Below are 7,060 nucleotides of genomic sequence, written 5' to 3'. Positions count from 1 at the left end.
AATTCATCGACGGATGAAGATTCAGTACGGTGATGCATGTTTGTCACAGCAGTAAGTCTACGAATGGAGTAGGAAGTTCGCAAATGGTGTGACTTCAGTGGAAGATGCTCCTCGTCAGGTCATTCACAACGAGTTGTAACTCCACAGAACATTGAAGCAGTTGAAGTCATAGTGAAGGAAAACCGCAGAGTGACACTGAATAACATTGCAGCATGTTTACAGATTAGTCATGGGTCAGCACACCATATTGTGCGTGATGTGCTCAAGTTTCACAAAGTGTCTGCAAGATGGGTGCCCCGGTAGCTGACACCTGAAATGAGAGCGACTTGTTGATGCTTGTGAAGAACTTCTTCGGCGCTTTGAACGAGAAGGTGATGGCTTTCTTGCAAGAATCGTTACTGGGGACGAAACTTGGGTTCGCTTCCACCAACCGGAAACGAAGACAGTGAGGAAGGAATGACGCCATTTTTCATCACCAAAACCAAAGAAGTTTCTTACAGAACCATCAGCAGGGAAGGTTATACTGACTCCCTTTTGGGCCTAAAAAGGCATCATTTTGGAACATAACATGCCCAGATGCACCACTGTCACCAGTGCATCACGCACATCTCCTAAAAATTTATCTGCGGCCTGCAATCAAATCAAAGCGACGTGAACTCTTGTCAGCAGGTGTCCTTTTGCAACATGACAATGCAAGGCCCCACACTGCCCGTACAACAGTTGCGACATTTTGTGTTAGCTGAAGAGCCAACACCGTGTTACGAGTGGAGGCCGAAATGCACGCGTTTTTCCTCACGCAGGCTGACGTGAGGAGGGAAGAACTATACTTACGTGAGGTCTGGAAAATGACAAGGAATGAGAATTCAGAAAGCGAACGTAATTAGTTTCGTACTTAACTTTAATCCATTTATAACGAACGTCGCTCTTGACGGTACATGATTCACAGTAGTATCTGTTGAAGATAGTTCTTATAGTAACTGAATATGGCGTTTTGCTAGGTTTTAGCAAATGACGTAGCTGAAGGCTATGGTAAACCGTCGACCCTGCAAATGAGAGCATATGTAGACAGTGAACCAACGCTAGGAAAGTCGGCTGTACAATTGGGGCGAGTGCTAGGGAGTCTCTCTAGACTAGACCTGCCGTGTGGCGGTGCTCGGTCGGCAATCACTGATAGTGGCGACACGCGGGTCCGACGTATACTAACGGACCGCGGCCGATTTAAAGGCTACCACTTAGCAAGTGTGGTGTCTGGCGGTGACACCACACAACAATCACAGACCTGCATTTTGAGTGTCTTACTCATCCACCATACTCACCAGACCTTGCCCTAAGTGATTTCCATATGTTTGGACCACTCAAAGACGCAATGGGAGGAAAGAAGTTCCGTTCTGATGAAGAGGTAGGCCACACGGTGCGAGAGTGGTTGCGCGGACTACCAAAAGAATTTTTTTCTAAAGGAATTTATGCACTTTGTAAGCGCTAGAGGACTTGCATTGAGCGTGAGGGAGATTACGTTGAAAAGTGATACAGCTTTGTACCACTTCTGCACAATAAATAACTTTTTAAAAAATATTTAAGGCTTTCATTTGACTCACCCTCGTATTTGTGTAACATGTGCATTTTATTAAATTAATAGCATTTTCAATCTAATTAAACTGCAAATAAAGTCATTAGAGCGGGATCACTTTCAAGTTGCCTCTTTGAAAAGTTTCAATGCGAGTTTTTCATTAAGTCTCGAATTTTGGATGCGTTAATAGTGCATGAGAGAGGTGAAATAAAATGAGTTTAGTACATGAAAGTCCAGTTCCATTAAAGAATTTTCTACTTTCACTCAGATTCTCAAGCAAATAACTGCTGGTCGCCAGGGCTGTTTCTACCATTAAGCAAGACTAACAGCCCATCGCCTAGGGTAACAAAATTTTAGGGGCGGCAAAGGGCGAAAAAAAATTAATTTCTAATCAAGCAGCGGCAAAATTGAGCAAATGAGGAGAACAAGTGAGAGAGGCGAAAAATTAAAATACCTTATTGTTTTCAAAAGCATACTGAACAGTTGCTTAAGATTTTTCTACACACTTTGGTGAAAGTAAATACATTGCCTCTACCTACCTAACTAAAGCAGAAGCTACTGAGTACAAAGCGGAAATAAACTTGACCTTGATTCATATCTGTGGAATGCTAGAGCGGGGCACGTGCGCTGGCTTGTCAAAGATTAGAAAGAATCTATGAATCGTATCATGATTGCCCAACGAAAGTATGATGAATGAGGGTGATACTTTCCGTGTGAAGTACGTATAAAATAAAGATAAAGTATTACCATTCAGACTATTATTTCTGCTAAATTTATAGTGTTACTTATAGGTTACAGCATATGAAAACAAAGCACCATTTTGATTTCTTACCGTAATTTCACTGTCATTCTGTAGAAGAAAAATATCTGAAGCAAAAAATTTACTGTGCAGAAGAAGGAATATTTCAAGTCCAATAGCTTTGCTTGAAAAAAACAGTTTAATGAAAAAAATGGACTTAAAAAAAGCTTTTTAAATTTTTTAAGCAACTCAGTGGGCTGTAAGCAGTCTCCCATCCCTAATTTAGGGCCACTGACTCCAGGGAAAGGAAAGGGCAGAGCCTTTAGACAAACACAACATCCACGCGTCCGAACCAAGGCCCATCTAGGTCGAATGATAAGAATCCGGATGCTTTAACCATTGCGCCATTGGCGCAGATAATACAACTAGTAGATCCCTCAATACAAAACACAAACAAGGCGCAATTTATTTATATAATTGCAAGCAGGTGGATGATGAAAAAGATGAGAATTATTCCTCATTCTAACCTAGTTTGATGCTCCGGCATATCTCCCATTAGTATAGGACAATTTCTATATTCAAGTAAAAATTCATTCGCACCAGAAACTAGTTCTACACGTTTATTTGGCTGTTTTCTTGTAATTAAATAAAATAAGCAATTGGCATGGGAGACTTTGCTTCGGATGGCCATATGGTGTATCATTCTGGGCACGATATCAACAGAAGTAATGGAGTAGCTTCCATAGTTAGTGATAAAGTGAGAAAACCTGTAATGGGATGCAAATATAAAAATGATAGAATGATGTCCATCAGACTTCAAGGTCAGCCCCTCAACATCACAGTAATTCAAGTTTATGCACCAACAACCGATGCTGAAAAGGAAATTATTGACCAGTTCTATGGAGATTTACAAGAATTACTACTGTCAACACCAAAAAAGGATATCGTCTTCATAATTGGAGATTGGAATGCAAAAGTGGGAAATGAAGCTGTAGAAGGTATAACAGGGAAATATGGTCTTGGTACAACAAATGAAGCTGGACAGAGACTCCTAGAATTCTGCCAAAAAAATTCATTGATAATTACTAATACACTGTTTCAACTACCAAAACGACGCCTATATACCTGGACTTCGCCAGATGGCCAACACCGGAACTAAATTGATTACATACTTTGTAATCAGAGGTGGAAGAGCGCGGTTCAGTCAGCTACAACAAGACCTGGGGCTGACTGCGGATCAGATCATGAGCTCCTGATTGCAAAATTTCGGCTGAAACTTCAGAATGTAGCAAAAAGTATCCCAACTTGCAGATACGACCTTAACTCTATACCCTCCGACTATGCTGTAGAGGTACAAAACAGATTTAATGTATTACAGCTGGAGGACAAAAACTCGCAACAGATGTGGACAGAAGTAGCTAATACTGTCAAGGAGGCCGCAGAGAAACACATTCCCAAGAAAAGGAACAGTAAGAAGGCTAGATGGCTATCAGTTGAGGCACTGCAAGTTGCAGAAGAACGAAGGAAAGCAAAAATCAAGGGAGATAGATCAGCTATGTTTGAATTAAATAAAGATTTTCAGAAGTTAGCTAGAAGAGATAAAAATATATTCTTTAATGAACAGTGCAAGGAAGTTGAAGATAGTAACGGAATGGGGAAGACAAGAGATCTTTATAAGAAAATTAGAGAAATTAAAGGAAAATTCCAGGCAAAAATTGGAATGATAGAAGATAGAAATGGGAAAGATCTGAGTGAAGCAGAGGATGTTAAGGAAAGATGGGCAGAATATGTAGAAGACCTATACAAGAAAGAACTGCATCATGACAGGACTCCTACTGCTGATGTTAATGTTAATTTAGAACTAGAGCCAGATATTTTGGAGAGCGAAATCCAGTGGGCCCTTGAAAATATGGCTGGTAACAAAACTAGTGGGCATGATGAAATACCAGCAGAATTGTTTAAAGTCACTGGAAAGGATGCAGTGAAAGTGCTGCACTCAATATGTCAAAAAATATGGATCACGCAGCAGTGGCCAGAAGACTGGAAAAGATCAGTATTCATCCCCATTCCAAAAAAGAAAAGTTATAAAGAATGCTCAAATTACCGAACAATCGCACTTATTCCACATGCTAGCAAAGTTATGTTGAAAATCTTACAAAATAGACTTCGCCAATATCTAGATCAAGAGCTACCAGAAGGACAAGCTGGATTTAGGAAAGGAAGAGGAACTAGAGATCAAATAGCTAACATTCGGTAGATTATGGAAAAAGCGAGAGAATTCCAGAAAGATGTGTACCTCTGCTTTATTGACTACGCCAAAGCCTTTGACTGCGTCGATCACAACAAATTATGGAACGTACTGAAAAACATGGGTGTACCAGATCACCTCATTCATCCGATACGGAGTTTATACTTTGACCAAGAAGCCACGGTGAGAACTATGTATGGAACAACGAAATGGATAAAGATTCAGAAAGGGGGCCGGCAAGGCTGCATACTGTCACCGTACTTATTCAATCTGTATGCAGAACATGTTATGAGGAATGCGAGGCTAGATGAAGGAGAAACAGGAATTAAAATAGCTGGAATAAATGTAAACAACCTCAGGTACGCGGATAATACGATCCTGTTGGCAGAAAGTGAAGAAGAATTGAGAACACTTTTACTGAAGGTGAAAGACGAAAGTGCAAAGGCCGGTCTTATGCTGAGTGTGAAGAAAACGAAAATTATGGCAACTACACCTACCAATTCGTGGGATATAGCAGGAGAAACCATGGATGTAGTGACCACATTCAGTTATCTCGGTTCCCAGATCTCTGCTGATGGCGACTGCAGCGATGAAATCTGGAGACGCCTGTTGCTCGGTAGAGAGGCGATGTCAAACCTTGACAAGGTTATAAGGTCCAGAGATATAACACTAGCAACAAAGATCCGTATTGTGAGGGCTATGGTCTTTAGAGTTCTGATGTATGGAGGTGAGACCTGGACCATTAGAAAGGCTGAACGGCGAAGAATTGACTCCTTCGAATTGTGGTGTTAGAGGAAACTTCTTAGAGTTCCATGGACTACAAAGAGAACCAACAGATCAATATTGGAGCAAATTAAACCAGATTTCTCCCTGGAAGGTCTAATGTTAAAACAAAAGCTGACCTACTTTGGACACACAATGCGAAGGCATGCCTCGCTGGAAAAAAACATTAATGCTGGGGAAGATTGAAGGAACTAGAAGAAGAGGACGTCAGAGGATGAGATGGATCGATGGCATCACAGAAGCAATGTGCTCCAACCTGGAAGGTCTACGGGAGAAAGTGCAAGACAGGAAAAAGTGGCGTGATTTGGTTCATGGGGTCACGAAGAGTCGGAACCGACTAAATGAATAGAGAGAGAGAGAGAGAGAAGCAATTGATGCCAAATGTGGTTGCACAGGCACACTCAGTTGAGTTCTAGTTTAAAATGTTCGGCGTATTGTTTCTATTTCAATTATTTTTGGAAGGTTCAAAAACTGAGGACAAAAACTAAGAAACTGGACATTTGTTGTTGAATCAGTTTTAAGGGAACTCAAGACAAAACCGAGGACTGTCCGCAGATAATGAGGATGTATGGTCAGCTTAGTTTAATGATTAAAAATATAATAGAAAATTGGTATCGTTGTGCCACTGGATGTCGGTGTCGGGAAGACCCACAGAAGTGAAAAAGATATAGCGTTATTTTTCAGTTGTCGCTTAGGGCGGCAAAACACCTAGCAACAGTCCTATTAGAGCCGCTATAACCCTGGTGTACACTCGTGTGGTAGTTTCAGGGGTATTTGTTGCTAGGGTTAAACGAAAATATTTTAAATTTAGAATGTGCCTTCAATTCTGATCAGTCTCTGTTTGCATCTGCTCGCATTACGACGAATTGCGTGCTCGTATGCTCTTTCGTTTGGTGCGGAAGTTTGAAGGCCGTGCGTATGCAGCAGTGGTTCGCCGACACGCTGTAACCTGCGGTCGACCGCATCGCGTGCGGGAACAGGTAGGCAGTGGCAGTGCAGGCAACAGCTGGTCGCAGCCGAGTGGCGACATATGGGCTCCGGCTACAGAGAAGGGCGAGCCGCCTCTCCCACGGTGCGGGCAGCAGGTAAAACGGGATTTGATGGCGCGTGGCCGCACCGCCAATGCTCCGCGGTAAATAGTTAAACTACAATGGTACAGCCCGAAAGGAACATTCGTTGCTATTAACAATACTGTGTGTTTCACAAACAGGCTTTTTCTATCATGATTTTCGTTATGTACCTCAGGGTCAAGGGCTGTATCAACTCTAAAAGGGTTATTTATTTACCCTTTTGTAGTATTGGTCTAAGGTCTAAGGTCCATGACATAGAAATATCTGCTGAATGGTGAAACTAGGGCTGCAAATTGGGGATGATTAAATAGTTACTATGGTTCATGTCAGTGCTGCCTGAACACGAAATTATTACACTTTCCCTCCCGTGGCCGTTGTTCGAAACACGCGGTAGATTTACAGTGAAGACGTACAGATGACTAAAGAAAAGCCTTATCGCAATGTGAATCAACATCTACATCTACGTGGATACTCTGCAGATCACATTTACGTGCCTGGCAGAGGGTTCATCGAATCACCTTCACCATTCTCTATTATTTCAATCTCGTATTGCGCGCAGAAAGAATGAACACCTATATCTTACGTACGAGCTCTGATTTCCCATATTTTATCGTATGATCGTTCCTCCTTAAGTTGGTCGGTGCCAACAAAAT

General features: G+C 41.8%; 1 pseudogene; it reads left to right on the top strand.

Moving 5' to 3' along the window:
* Positions 1–2,970: 2,970 nt before the first annotated feature.
* LOC126099980 (craniofacial development protein 2-like) lies at positions 2,971–3,944 on the top strand (annotated as a pseudogene).
* Positions 3,945–7,060: the final 3,116 nt, after the last annotated feature.

The sequence above is a fragment of the Schistocerca cancellata genome, chromosome 1 (genome assembly GCF_023864275.1).
Source record: "Schistocerca cancellata isolate TAMUIC-IGC-003103 chromosome 1, iqSchCanc2.1, whole genome shotgun sequence".
NCBI classification, from domain to species: domain Eukaryota; kingdom Metazoa; phylum Arthropoda; class Insecta; order Orthoptera; family Acrididae; genus Schistocerca; species Schistocerca cancellata.
Note: the sequence above shows the minus strand (reverse complement) of the source record. Positions and strands in the feature narration are given on the sequence as shown.